The sequence below is a fragment of the Callorhinus ursinus genome, unplaced genomic scaffold, assembly GCF_003265705.2.
Source record: "Callorhinus ursinus isolate GAN/ISIS: 27379988/994484 unplaced genomic scaffold, GSC_fseal_2.0 scaffold114, whole genome shotgun sequence".
Classification (NCBI taxonomy): Eukaryota; Metazoa; Chordata; class Mammalia; order Carnivora; family Otariidae; genus Callorhinus; species Callorhinus ursinus.
Window position 1 is genome coordinate 477,311 of NW_027397176.1, and position 15,350 is coordinate 492,660.

Here is a 15,350-nt window from a genome sequence, read left to right on the forward strand (position 1 = left end):
TGAATTCTATGTGCAGTATTCCCCTGGCGCTGGAGTTCTCCCATTCTCCTTGATCGGTAAACTTGGTCTTGGCTTGCTGGCTGTTTGTGCTGATCTCTGGGGGAGGGGCCTGTTGCCGTGGTCCCAAATGTCTTTGCCGGAGGTGGAATTGCCCCACCCTTGTCAGTCTGGGCTAAGCAATCTGCTCGGGTTTGCTCTCAGGAGCTTTTGTTCCCTGCAAGCTCTCGGTACAGCTTTGGAGGGCCAGAGTGAAAATGGTGGCCTCCCAATCTCCGCCCAGAGGAGCCGATAACTCAGGGCCCCACTCCTCAGTGCGCCCCCAGAGAAAAGCAGTCACTCTCATCTCCCCGGTCTCTGGCCACACTGCGCGCTCACCCGGCCTGTGACCGAGTGTTTCTATCTCTGGCACCTGACCCCATGTGGAGTCTCCAAACCCAGCAGATCCCTGCGGTGTGCTCCCGCACCACTCCTCCCCGGGGAGGAAGGGGAGTCTCCACAGCTCTGCCCCTTTTTGGGTCCCTGCTGGAGGAGCAGTGGCCCGACTGGGCCGCGGACCACAGTTTATGGCAACCCCGTGCTGAGAGCCCGCGCCTCAGCTCCGTCTCTGCAGCCGGCTTCCCCGCTCCGATATCTGGGAGCTCTACCGCACTCAGGCATCCCCAGTTTCTGTGACCCCGAGGGTCCTGAGACCACACTGTCCCGCGAGGTTTCCACCCCCCGCTTAGCCACTGGAGCGATGTCCCTCAGTGGAGCTGACTTCTAAATGTTCTGGTTTTGTGCTCTGTGGCTCTATCACTTGCCAGAAGCGGCCGACGGACGCCCCCTCCCCCGCCATCTATCCTCCCAAATATCTCCTTGAATTCATTTCTCCGCACGTCCTACCTTCCAGTAAGTGGTCGCTTTTCTGTTCAGAGAGTTGTTGCTATTCTTATCTTCGATCTCCTGTTGAGTTCGTAGGTGTTCAGAATGGTTTGATCCCTATTCAGCTGAATTCCTGAGACCAGACGAAATCCAGGTCTCCTACTCCTCCGCCATCTTGCTCCGCTCCCCTAAATCCTATTTTTTAAGGATTTTATTTATTTTAGAGAGAGCAAGAATGCGAGTGCACAAGCAGGGGGAGCAGCAGAAGAAGAGGGAGAAGCAGTACCATGGGATCATGACCTGAGGCAAAGGCAGATGCTTACTTGACAGAGCCACCTGGGTGCCCCTTAAATCCTAGTTTAAATTCATCCAACAAGCTGGATATTTATGAATAAGCCTCCCTGTTTCTTTTAGAAAAGTGCTAATGTTCACATATTGTGTTTGCTTAAAGACATGGACAGTGTCAGTCTTCCTTAATCATTCTATACCCTTCACAGCCCTGGGATGAGCACTAGAGAGTAGCAGACAAGTGAAGGGCACAGGCCCTGACCCTACAGAGCCTCCAAGGAACAGTAGTTCCTCAGTAGTTCTCCAGCTTCTACTTGATATTTTTGTACTTTTCAAAGACCCACTTCTTCCACCATTGATGGAAGTTCCTAAGGGGGGGTTGGTCTTGGGGGAAAAGGCGAGTAGCCCAGATATTCCTAAGCCCAAGTTAAGAATCTCATTTGTCTTTACTTATATTAGTTTTCTTACAACTCACAAAAAGTCCTTAGGGTATACAGGTCAGGACTATTGAGATTATAATTACTATTACCATTTTATAAATGAGCAGAGAATGACAGATCCGAGCCCATACCCAGTTCTCCTAGTTCTCCAGTTCTCCCCAAGGTGGGCTTCCTACCCACAGTTCTTGCCCTGTCCTACTCATCCATCTCTGCAGGTAAACCAGTTATAGCACCATGTCACTCCAAAACGTCAGAGATGTGATATCAACAAACAGCCTTATTTAGGGTGCATAAATATCTCTTTTTTCCCCCAGAGCTTTTAAGTGGGAATATTAGATGAAATAAACTAAAAAGTTAAAGAATATTCAAATCAGTTCAATTAAATAATATTTATGGAGCAATCAGTACTAAGTACAGAAGTTAAAGCAATGTTTTGAGGAGCTCAGAGTCAAGGAGGCACAGAAGAGCAAGTAAATTGCCTCTTGCTGCCACACACAATAGCCAAAGAACACACCCCACCCCTCAGGGGCAATGGTATGAGGAGGTCCATGTTATCCATGGCCTGGAGGCAGGGTCAGGGCATCCATGTCAGTGTTGAGGGCAAACAGGAGTTCAGCAGGGTTGTAAGTGGGTAACTGGCATTTGCAATTCTGAACAATCCTTGAAAGATGAGTTCACTGGACAGATTTGTGATTCTAATAACTACTCAACATGGCTGAACTTGAAGTGGATGGCCTGTGGCTTCTTCCATCAGCCCTGCCTAGACAAAACCTTGCAAACCACAGACTTCTTGACCCTGGGAGATGGTCACCCCTTTGCCCTCCTGGAAGGACAGTGGTTCATGTAGAAGAGAGAGGGAAGCAGGAGCTCATGCATGCTTCAGACCCCAGAACAAAGGACTTTAGGCTGGTAGCAGGGCCTCACCATATCAGTCCTGGAGGAGAGCTACTTTCCATGCCTAGAACCCAAAGCTGAGCCTACTGCCTGGGAGATCATCAGTGTCCATCCCCATCCCAGACCCCTCCTGGAGCCCACTACACATGAGCTCATCAGTGTCCAGCCCCATCCAGGACCTCCTAGGAGCCCACTACCCATGAGCTCATCAGTACCCATCCCCATCCCAGAACCCTCCTGGGAGCCCACCACCCATGAGTTCATCTGTCCCCAGCCCTATCTCAGATCCCCTCCTGGGAGCCCACTACCCATGAGCTCACCTGTACCCAGCCCCATCCCAGACCCCTCCTGGGAGCCCACTGCCCATGAGCTCATCAGTGCCCAGCTCCATCCTAGACCCTTCCTAGGAGCCCACTACCCATGAGCTCACCTGTGCCCAGCCACATCCCAGACCCTGGGATCCCACTACACATGAGTTCCTCTGTCCCCAGCCACATCTCATATCCCCTCCCGGGAGCCCACTACCCATGAGCTCATCAAGGCCCAGCCCCATCCAGACCCCTCCTGGGAGCTCACTGCCCATGAGCTCATCTGTCCCCAGCTCCATCTCAGACCCCTCCTGGGAGCCCACTGCCTATGAGCTCATCATGCTCAGCGCCATCTCAGATCCCACCCTGGGAGCCCACTACCTGGGAGCTCACCTGTCCCAAATCCCATCTCAGATGCTTCTTGAGCTCCATCCTTCCAGTCTAGATCCTTCCTAGGTAGCTCAGGAGGCACTAAGCTCTCTGGGTCACTGTGTGGCACAACCCCAGAAGAATATCTGTCTTATCACTCTCCCTCCCACAGGTCTTCAGGCTAGCTCAGTGCCCACCTCCCTAGGAAGCTCATCACAGATCCCCAGCTTAAAATATATCAGAACCACTTGGCAGGCCCAAGCCACCTACTGACATCCATGTTAAGGGTAGAATTTCCCAACAGAGACTCCTGTGTCTTGCCACTGAATATCCTTCAAGACATTCATCTTTCCCTGTGGACTTGGTGTGAAGATGTTTCTTTAGATTGTGCTACAGGCAGGAGACCTGATTCAACCACTCTTAGAACAGTGTTACTAAACTTTTCATCTCTAATCTCATCATCATCATCACCCTATCACCCCCCAAGGACAGAAATTAAGTTTAATTTTATGAGAGAAATAAATGAGAACTGATAGGAAGAGAGTGGGGATAAGTGAAGCAGTTAACAGAGAAGATAAAAAATGTCTAGGGACTACTCTATGTCAAATGTACATTAATTTAAGAAGAAAGAAAAATTAAATACAAAGGAGTAAGAGTTTGTCATATAGAGTCGAGCTTTGGAGAACCAAAGTGGTACAATATTACCATTGTAAGTTTTTTGTCCCCTAAGAACCAATTTTTATTCCTTTGGGGATCATATCACTGTGTTGAGATTCATGTCACACAGAGAAATTCATAAAGTGAACACTTATGTTAAAATGAGGTCCTAGACCAGCTCTTTTCTCCAGCACCTGTCGCCTGAGATCTGCAGAGGTAGGCTAGTACCCACCTCTCAGTACATCTCCAGGATCAACATCTGCAGGCCCCACCTCCTCCCAGCTCTGGCTGAGCATTCCTCCCATTGTTCTACCACGACTTCAAACTCGGTTTGCCCCAAATTGCAAAACACATCTGCAGGAGCAGAGAGAGGTGCTCCCAGCAGCCCATAGATTTGCTACCTATGTCAGGAAAAAATCCTGCTGTCCCCAGGACCCTGCCTTGCCCAAGAAACTACTGTGGTCACTTTGCACCTCTGATGTAGGACCCCTTCCCTACACAGACAGGCCATCCTGACCCCTGTGGTGTGGAGGGGGTTAACTGGATTGTGAAAGTAGGTAACAGCTCACTGTTTCACAGTCCTCTAATTATTTACTAATTAAAAAGAACCACAACCGTTTATCAAGGGACTGAATGTATATTAATGGAGCAAGGATATTTGTGTGATGCTTTTTTGATGGGGAAACTAAATATTACTTGACACTTTACCACAGAGCTTTCTGACAGGGCTTTAAACATCAATCAGTTATTTAAAGTCTCACATATATTGACTTTTTTTAATTACAGAGCTTTCCAGAGTGGAGGGAGTATAAAGGAAGAAAGAATGAGGTCACCACAAAGAATACTCCATTTGTCTTAGAATTTCATCTATTTCCTTTCTGTTTTATTAAGACCTTGCTTTGTTTTATAGATCCTATGACCAGGTGTCAATTTTTTTCTAAGACATAGTGTTTGCTTATTTTTTTCTCAGGGCAGAAACCCCTTAATTGGCATATCTGGGATGGATGCAGGCCTCAAGAGAGGGCATGCATTCTGAGCAGTTTGATGTTCCTTCTGCAGAACACAAGGCCTCTGGGTAGCCCACCCCCACCCCAATCACCCACTCTGGTATTAGCAATACCACATTGTATATAATATTGTATTAGCAATACCACATCAAGGAAGGGAGTAACAAGAGTGTGCAAAACCTTTTCCCAAGGGGAAAATGTAGAACCACACATTTGAAAATAGAGCTACATTTATGGAAGCCCCTATCTATACATAAGTGGTACTTTTAAAACAGTAAATAGAGATACATAAGGGATAGTGTTCCTTCATTCCAGAACACAACTCAGTCTAGCAGGCAGTCAAGTTTATTTATTTATGAGCATCAAGCCTCCTCTTGGGCACTACAAACACTGCAAGTAGGGCAGTATGGCTGCCTTCAAAGAGCTTACAGACTACCTGGTAAAGACACCCAATAAATATTTAAATAGATGAACAGAATAACTTCAGGTAGGGAGAAGTACTATGGAAAAGATAAGGGTATATCACCAAGAGCTGAAAGCAGCTCCTTATTTAGGATGGCCAAGGAGAGCCTTGCTGACCTGGTGGCATTTGAGAGGAGACATGAGTAATGAAATAGGTGATTCTGTGTTGATGTAAAGGAAAAGCATCCCAAGAGGGAGGAACAGCAGGTGCTAAGGCCTTGAGACACAGCAGGAATTATCTCAGCATGTTTGAAAGAGAACAAGAGGCCCATGTAGATGTGAATGAGGCCAATGTGTAAGCAGGACACAGAGAGAAGGCTGAAGGCTGTGCTCTCTCCTTAATGTAATGAGAAGATCCTGGGGGTGGGGCATGGCAGGATCTCCCCTGTGCTTCAGAAAGAGCACCCTGTCTACTAAACAATAATTGGACCATCATGCACAAGAGCGGGCAAAAAGACCAGGCAAAAGACTATTGCTGCAGTCCAGGCAGAAGATGTGGTGGGTTGGACTATCTCTGCCACCACCTGGCAGGTCTTCTTGGGGATGCCCTAGTGCTGCCAGGGATGATGTCCATGCAGGTACTTAGTCTGACACTCCATCATGAGCAACATTATATTTGGCAAAGATCAAAGAGGGACCCTCCCAAGGATGCCCACATTCCGGCTGGCCAGATGTGATGGCTGATGTAGTCTAACAAGTAGGAGCAATCTTTTCAATTCTTTCTCACACTCCAACCTCAAAGATACCTTTACTCCTGCTAGTCTTGCCATTCCCTCGCTCACCCATCTGTCCATTCAGAGCCAGGGCTTCAGTGTAAATAAGAAAGGGAGCCAAGGGGTTCCTGGGTGGCTCAGTTGGTTAAGCATCTCTCTTTGGCTCAGGTCATGATCCCAGGGTCCTGGGATCAAGTCCCGCATTGGACTCCCTGCTCAGTGGAGAGCCTGCTTCTCCCTATCCCTCTGCCCCTCCCCCGCTTGTGCACTCTCTCTCTCTCTCTGTCCAATAAATAAATAAAATCTTTTTTAAAAAAAGAAAGGGAACCAGATCAACTGTATGTCTTTAGGATGTCCCACTCTGGAGGGGGATAAGGACATAAGCAGCACCATGTCATAGAGTAGTGTGGAACTGGATGCAAGAACAAGGCATAGCAGACGCACACTGCAAAGACTGCTGGAGACTGCCTGGGGCAGTCAGGGACGGCTTCCTAGAGGTGTTTCTCTAGGTGAAGAAGCATGCCAGGCAGAGGAGGATGGGTAAGGGAAGACATGTACCTGTTTTTGTAAGGACCCAAAGGCATGAAGAACATCTAGGCAGCGAGTAGCAAGAGAATGGGGTAGGGCTGCTGAAGTTGAGGTTTATCCTGATATTCTTCTAAGTGACCTATTTCTTATCAATTTTCAGAGTCTTGAAAGATGGAGTTACATGAAATGGAATATTAAACTGTTGTTAGACCTAAAAGGGGCGTCACAAACCATAGTGGACGTTGCAGCCACTAAAGGACATACACTCAACCATAAGCAAGTCCTTGCCAGCAGACTCCAGCCTGTTCATTTTCCATCTTCCTCCATGCAGCCATGTGCTCCAGAGAAAGGGGCTCATTCCCAGAATGAGAGTGAGAGAGAGCCTGCCAAGCATTTCTCATGCCAGTGATTGGTCTAGGCATGGACCTGTGATATAATTTTGCCCACTGAGACACCAGAGGAATTTTCTAAGTTTTTTGGAAAAGTTTCCCACATTGATTAAAAAAAAAAAAAAAAAGCTGTGGGAAGAAATACTCCCTCTTTTTCCACTGAAGTCTGATGCATCAGCATGTGACACCTGGCACTGTGGCAACCATACTGGGACCCTGAGGATGATATCACTGACAGGCTGAGAACAACAGAGTGGGAATGTGGACAGAGACATAAACCATCATTATAAGGCTGGATTCACCAAACCTACAGCCACCTAACCTCAGGTGACAAGCCTGGAAGATTGCCCTCTGAGGCTCCAGAACCCCTGGCATGCTGAGGATACCTGCCAAGTGAAACTTCATGCCAATTAAAACCCTCCACTTACACATAGGTATAGACTCAGCAATTTAATGCCCCAATGTGCAGTTTGTATATACTTTTGCAACTGACTCAGGACCAAAGTTCTAGGTTAAAGAGATGAAGCTCTGACTAAATGTTTAATCCCCTGAGTATCCAAGAGGGAACAGAAGTCAGATGGGTGGAACATCACAGCTGGGAGTTTCTACATAGAGCCTCAGAAAATGATCTAGTCAGTGATCTGCTCCTCAGCTCACCCATAGGGAAATAGATCCCACAGGGAGTCTGTGATGGAGCTGGGGCTGAGCCCAGAGTACAGGACCTCAGCCACTGCTCCTACCCTCACACTGGTTCTAGAGGAAGAGACTTTGAGGTCAGGGACCTGGCACTGGATCAAGGCCTGGCTCTGCAACTTATGCAGCGGGGTGTGTCAGACCCTCCCCTGTGAATACCTGTCTCTCACAGCTATCACAAGGATTGCAGGAGATCATATGTTGTAGAAAGGCTGCCAGTGCTCCCCTATCTCCTTTCCTCTTCCTGGGGACAGGAAGGCCAAACTTCCCAGGCTTCCTGGAGTCTGGTTGGGCCAGTGGCAGCTGGGCACAAGTGGGTACTGCACCTGCAGGCCTGGCCCACCCATCTGAGCCACTCTCCTAACTTTCTCCCCTGACTGTTGGTGCACAGGATACAGGGCTCCCAGGGGGAGAATGCTGAGGAGGCCCTGGAAGACCGCAATACTAACAAGTAGGAGCTTGGACTCATCAGTCATCAAGTGAAAGGCCGTCTACTGAATCTCTGCTTAGGCTTTAATGTGAGCAAGAAATAAACATCTATTATGTTAGGCTTTGGGTTGCTTGTTACAACAGCTAGCATTAATAATCCTGACTAATAACAAATGTCATATAAAACATAATAACAATAACAGATGCTCAAAAAAATTGTGATTTCCCTTTATACCTTTCCCTTCTCCTCACTTCCTAGAACACATTCTGCCCCTTTAAAATCAAGGAGCAAGCATTGTTGCAGAGAAGGCTAGCAGGAGGCTCCTTTAAAACCCTGCCTGTGAGCTCTGTTCCCCTCAACTCCTGTTGCTCTTCTCTGAAACCTACAGAAATTCAGGATCTGTGCCATGTGGAGGAGGTCTGCACTTCCAGACACTTCCTCCAACCCCAGTCTTAGCCCAAGGTGCTAGCTTGCCCTGGGACCTGGAGAGCACAGAGCTCTCTCATGTCCTCTTACTATGACCTCATTAATTACCCTGTCTCCAGGAGCCTGGGGAAGTCTGGGCAATGTAAGTGAGATTCGGCCTTCAAGGCCAGCCCTGAGGACTCTGTTCCATTCCAGGGCCATGGGGACTGGTCATGCCCAGAGACCCATCTCTGAAAGGATGCTTCCACCCTGAGCACCCACAGAAAAAAGAGAGAGTGTGTGACCTCACACAGGATAGTATGATGATCTGGAATCCCTTCCCTTAATAGGAACCAGTATGTCAAAAGGTTTTTTTGTTTTAAATCTATCTTCTCAGTCATTAATCCACTCTTACCCACCCACCCACCTGTGTGTCCAGTTCTCTGACCCCTGCCTTCCCATTCACAGTCTCTGTTTTCTCTCAGAACCCAGCACCATTTCAAGGTCCCAGAAAGCACATCTAGACTCTGCATCCAGAAGTTGGCAAGCATCCAGACTCTGCTCACAAAGGATAGATAGAGAAGAGGAGAATTAAATTACATATCCCTTGGCCAAAAACTTTTAAATTCTTGTTAGACATTGCAGTCTTCTTAAAGCCAACCCACCCATGCCACACAGCCACTGCCCCCTAAACTCCAGGGCCCCTCCCTCCCCTTCCTCTATTTTGCATGGGACTCAGCACTTGCCTGCAGCTGGCCCCAAATCTGCATAACAAGCCCACAGTGACATGTAGGACTAAGGCAGTTGAGTTCCACATGTTCTCTGAGCTCCTGCAGGGACACAGTGCTCTGCCAGAGGAAGATCCCTCAGAACAAATCATGTCTCCTTGCCATACTTTGTTATCCATGCATCTCCCTCAGCCACCCCTTCTCATCTCCATGCAGCCAAGAGCTGTGCTCACCTGGCCAGGCAGGTATGGTGAGAGCAGAGGGGCTGAACTGCATGTTCTCCTGACCTAACACATGGGCCAGCTGAGAGAAAAGCAGACAGGTGAGAAGTCATATGATCCAAGAGGCAATCAATCATAAGGCAGGAAGGGAGAGGGCTACAGGTGGCTCTTATTCTATCAACAGCTCAATTCAAAGGAGGAAGCCTCTCACCTGGATCACAGTCAGGACAAGCCACCTCCTACCCTGACGATGGGTGGGTCTGTGGCCTGGCACAGTCCAGTAGAGGCTGAGACAGAGGGAATCCATGGGCTAGTGGGGATAGGGAAGGGCAGGAGGTGTTAATACAGACCTTGGGCAGGTGCTGAGGGGAGCAGAGCACACAGAGGGCATGAGTGCTCATGCATCCTATGCAGTCAGACTCTAGACCCATTTCCCAGTCAGAGGCACTCAAGCCTTCCTCAGAACACTTCAGACAGAAGCAGCAGGCAAAGGCTTTTGGTGGAGGGAACACACTTGGCCAGAAACCAAAGGAAGGCCAGTATGGCTAGGGCACGGGGCCTGAGGACTGATGCCCGACGTGTCCAGAGAGGAGGTGACCAGATGGTACAGGTTCTTATAGACCACAACAATGATTTTTGTTTTAACTTAAGAAGAGTTAACAGTCATTGAAGAATTTCTAGCCAGGCAGTGACTTTCGGTTCATAAAGTTCTCTTAATGAGAAATCAGGCAGAAAGTTGTTTGTATTAGTCCAAGTGAGAGATTATGGTATTGGCCATGGAGAAGTGCATGCATTCAAAACATAATTAGGAAGAGAGGATCCATGGGAATAAAGGAGAAGGTGGTGTACAGGAGGACCCTGAGGCCTCTCCTGCCCACATTGTGAGGCTGCTTCTGCTGAGATGGGTGGTTGCAGGATAAGCCCAGCTGGATGGGAAAGACCAGCACCCAGGCCAGGGCGGGCTGGCTGGTGATGCTTTCAGGACATCAGAGAGGCAACTGGATGTGTTGTCCGGAGCCAGGGGCAGTCTGGGTGAGAGTTATAGATTTGGATGACATGGGCATGACAGCAAGGGGATGACAAGCACATAGGCCTGGGAGAGAGGAACTGTGGGCTTCAGTGGTCAGGGAGGTGTCCTGGCTGGGCATGGCCACATGAAGGGCACCAAAGCTAGTGACCAGCAGGGAGAACTGGCCCTTCAAGTTCCAGCAAAGAACATGCTTTCTGCATCTCCAGAAAAGACTCCTCCCTCATGAGCCTCACTCAGAGCCACTTTTAGATGGAGAAAGACTAGCACATACCCCACGTGCAGATTAGTCAATGGGACTAAAGGGAATGTTCAGCCTGTGAGTCACAGGGCTTGGGCTTCAGGCAGCCCCCCAACACCAGCTTTAACCCCCATGAGTCATGGGCATTTTGTGCTCCTCAGGTTTCTTTCTGTGAATGAAAAACTATCTTAGTTTTACCTCTGTGGAAAATTAAGAGAAATTACTTCAGGACTCATTACAAATGGTGCATTCATGCATGCCAGGATTACTAACAATGGATATGAAACCTGAGGGTTGCTCAAAGAGGCTTGTCTTTAGGAAAGCTTACTGGGTGAGAGGACACCGTTCAAGTATGAGGAATAAATACGAACCCCAGATCTCACTTTTATCTTCCAGAAGACAGGCACCCACCACCTCCACATTCTTACAGAGTGATAAATCAGGGAATCTTTTGCTTAAAGCAGTCATCCCTCTTCACAGCCAACGCACACCAACCCCTGGGTATGATTTTGCAAAGTGAGCATTGGACTAAGGAGCCCAGGTTCACAGCCTGGCTTATTCACAATCCGTGTGAACTTGGGGGAAAAAGTGTAACCCCTGTGCCTCAGTTTCCTCAGCTATCAAGTGGAAGATTTCACTTTTGCCTTTCAAACCTTACCCAAGTGTTACATTATGAGGTTCAAATTAGACCACGAAAAGCATGAACATACCTGAAAAGTAAATGGAATCAATTATCAAAAGCAATTAGCAGATTCTGAGTCCATTAAACTGATTATGGAAAAATGAACAACTTAGGACCTCCTCCTCCCCAAAATTGACTTTAACAAAAAGAAGTGATTCAATCTAGTGGTGTCAGTCAGGTCCATCAGACTATTCTCTGTGTACAATTCATCCTACATGAAATTAAACCAAGAAAATGTGCTGATTCTGATAATGCTATCAAGATGCCACTGTTCTACCAGAAAAACACCCAACATGATATCAACAGCTACCCCATTCCTCCCTCCCTTTCCCAGTTATTTCTGTGCCCAAAGTTTTCCTCTGAACATTCTTGCCAATGCCTTTTACATCGGGTCTTCATTATGTCCTGAAAGATTATTCATGGCCACGCTAACCATTGATTTCTATATTCAGGAGAGAAACACTTTAATTAACAGAACAATAAGAACCTATTGGAATATTTTTCATGGCTCAAATCTGCTGAAGAAATGCAAAACATTAATTTAGGAAAGTATCAATATGTCCTCTGCAGATAATACACTGCCCATTGCCTGGTACATTTTAAAGGGATTTGAGACAGACAGGAGGCATTTGCAATTATGGGTCTTGTGAAATATAGATGCCGCATTTTTTGTTAATAATAAACCTGGACACCCAAAGAGTATAAGCAAGTGATATAAAAGGAACTAATTATCACAACAGACCGGGACAGCAGTCTTTAACACATAGATAATGCAGCATTCTTTTAGACAAACAGGTGGGAAAATATATTTTTTCTCCAGAAATGTCTTTACAGAAGGGATAAATGTAGATAAGATCATCTTTTATGTTGGCAGAAGACAGTCCCAAAGTGTGCCTCCAAATTTTCAATGTATTCCCCACCATGCAGCCCTTTCCAAAAGACAGTGTAGCTGGGTCACAACTTCAAACCTTCCATGCTTCAGTGGCCCCAAAATACAGTCCAAACTCCTTGCCTGGCTCACAAATTTTGCACAATGTAGGTCCAATGACCCCATCAGCCCCCTCCCACCTCCACGAACACCGTTCTAGGTCCAGAATACTCTCTCCTCCAGGTCTACCACACTCTCCTGCCCACTCCTTGATTTGCTTTGAGCAGCTCAGTTGCACTTCTCAGAATCTGCATTCTGAGGACACGGCCAGCATTACCTGTATCTGACCCTCAGTAAGCACTCAGAAATATTTGTTGAATAAATAATAAATATTTGATGAATAATCAAGTAAATGGGAGAATACTTACCAGGAGTCAGCCCATGTCTTTGACCAGCTCCAACAGGTGCTGTGATGAGAAAGTGGCTTACAGGCACAAAGATAAGACAATGTCTGTCTGGAGCAGAAAGGGTTGCTGCCAGTGGCCGGTATCCAGAGCCAGCCCTGGCCAGGACCCAGACTACATCTGCAGATCTACATCACTCCATACTCCAGTTAAGATACAGTTTGAATCAGCAAAGTCACTGAGCCTGTGACAAGCCTGGGAAAGCTGACATGCTTTCCATTCTAAAAAATGTGTTTCCTTCTGCCTCAGTGAGCAGATAAACAGGGCATGACTCTCCTCTTCCTGTGTGGCCAGTGCAGCTCAGTGGAGAGATAAGGGACATTGGTTGGAGGTGCTCTGGTGGTTCAAAGGTGGCTGTCCTCAGGAAAACAGGACCAAAGCTTTCTGAACCTCCCCCACCCACCCAGTCAGGCCAGCATTCCTGAGAGAAACAGGATCTTGGAGGTTTCCAATGATGTCGCCCTGGGACTGGGCTATTGAGGTTGGTTGGATGACAGCCTGCAGGGGCCTACAGTGGACAGAGCCTCCTCCAGGGAAATCCCACCAGGAATGAGGTCCAAGTCTGTGGAGCAGTGAACCACGAACTGCACAGTATGATACTATGCTGCGCAAGGCTAGGAATTACAGCTTCTCTGTATATACAAGTTGATGTCCCCAAGGGCTTGGTCTAGGGCCTTCTTGTCTATTCCCTCTACCTCTATTCCATAGCTACAATCACCACCCATATTCCCATGTCTCCCAGGCCTGGATTTCAGCAGTTTTCTCATCAGAGTCACAACTTAATACCCCGTAGCCTGGCCACATGGATGACCACAGGAGCTTGACCTCAAAACTGAGCTTACATCATTCTGTGTGCCCCCTTCCAATGAACTGAACTGATAGTCACCCAGTTTCTCAAATCAAATGCTAGAACTCATCCTTGACTTCTCCCTTACCCTCTCCCTCCCCATCATATCCAGTCCCCAAGTATCGTTGACTTTACCTCTCAAAGAACTCCCCCATTGATCTTGTGTCTATGACCAGCTTTCAAAGCTTACCTCCAAAACTACCACAACAACCTTCTAAAAGTTCCTCCTGACTCCATTCTTTTTATTCCACCCTCCACATGGGCCACCAGGGTGTCCATGTCATTTTGCTGCTTAAAATCCTATGCCTTTCAGCCCCAAGCCCAACCTTCTCTACTCTATTCTCTGACAATAAGTTTGGAAATCTGCAAATGACTATTCCCAGGCTTCAGGGCCAGCCCATCTCTGTTTATGATGTGCCACTGGAAGGCAATCACAAGGGAAGGGGAGGGTGGACTCTCCTAGGCACCCAGTGTTTGCTAGCCTCCCTGTAGGGATAGGAAAACACTTTAACTCCAATATCTTTTAGAACTTTCAGCCCTGGTTCTGCAGTACACCCCCAGAAATATGAGAACTAATCTTGTAGCCCCCCTCAGCAGCCCAATGGTGTGCCCTCAGAAGTCCAGCCACCAGCCAGTTGTGCCCCCTTAAACACCCCAGTGGACCTGCCTCCGGGTTCCTAAGCCAGGGACATCATTTCTATTTTTTTCCTACAATCTTAGGAGTAATAGCTGCTTCTTGCATTTACACATATCTGAGTTACTGCAGGGTTCCTTGTATTCTGTTCTTTTAGCCCTCTAATACCTGTGTTATCAATACCTTGTATTAAATCTACTTTCATTGAAATACCTAGCATGGTTTCTCTCACCCTGACTGTATCTCAACTGATACAGGTAGACTGAAAACACAAGTTTGTCTACTCCCTCATAAAATACCAGTAAAATAAAAATAAAAGCTTAAAAAATGTAAACCTTCAAGGACAAAGAAAACACATGAAAAGATAACAGCAGATGAGCGATATCAACCAAATTTTACAGAATGAAGAATATCTGAAAAGGAAGTAACTGATATAGTGGACCAGAGAAAGCAAAAACTCAGGTACCTGAGGTTGCTTCGAGGCAACAGGAATGAAGGCAATTTAGATTGCAGAACTTTAGAAGAGACTCAGAAATGGGAACTACAGACTACTTTCAGTTGAGTTTGCAGAGTGATGCCTAAAAGAGCAAAAAGATTTAAGCCTGTGCATATATGTAAAAGGAGCAAACAGATCCCTTCTTCCAGCTAGGACAGCTAGAAGCTACCTTCCCACTGTAGCTGAGCAGACCACTCTTGGAAAGATGAGCTAGAGAGGGTCTGCAGAACAGACAGCTGAGAGTGAGGGGAGTTGTTTATGACCACAGGGGCATTCAGGAAAAGTCTGCAGTGTAAATCAGTTCACTCCTTGTGTCCTCCCCATCCATTCCTCAGGAAGCTACCAGAGAACATGCAGCAGCAATAGAAAGCCATAAATATATATTTTTTTAAGATTTTGTTTATTTTAAAGTAATCTCTACAGACACAAAAAGTCACATATTATATTATTCCATTTATATTAAATATCCAAAATACCTATATCATAAACACAGAATGCAGATTGGTGCTTGCCAGAGATGGAAGGGAGTGGGGTCTGGGGAGTCAGTGCTTAATGGGTGTGAAGTTTTACTTGGAGTGATAAAAGTGTTTTGGAACTAGAAAGAGGTGAAGTTTGAACAATATAGTGAATGTACTATATTGCCACTGAATTGTTCACTTCTAATAGTTAATTTTCTGTTATGTGAATTTTATACATTT

General features: G+C 46.9%; 1 long non-coding RNA gene across 11 annotated transcripts in view; it reads right to left on the reverse strand.

Moving 5' to 3' along the window:
* The window catches only part of LOC112813068 (uncharacterized), a 398,822-nt gene extending 385,944 nt beyond the window's left edge, over positions 1-12,878 (reverse strand). For all 11 annotated transcript variants that reach the window (XR_012377159.1, XR_012377158.1, XR_012377154.1 and 8 more), the window contains exon 1: positions 12,640-12,878. This is a non-coding gene — a long non-coding RNA (uncharacterized lncRNA). The remainder of the gene's footprint in view (positions 1-12,639) is intronic.
* Positions 12,879-15,350: the final 2,472 nt, after the last annotated feature.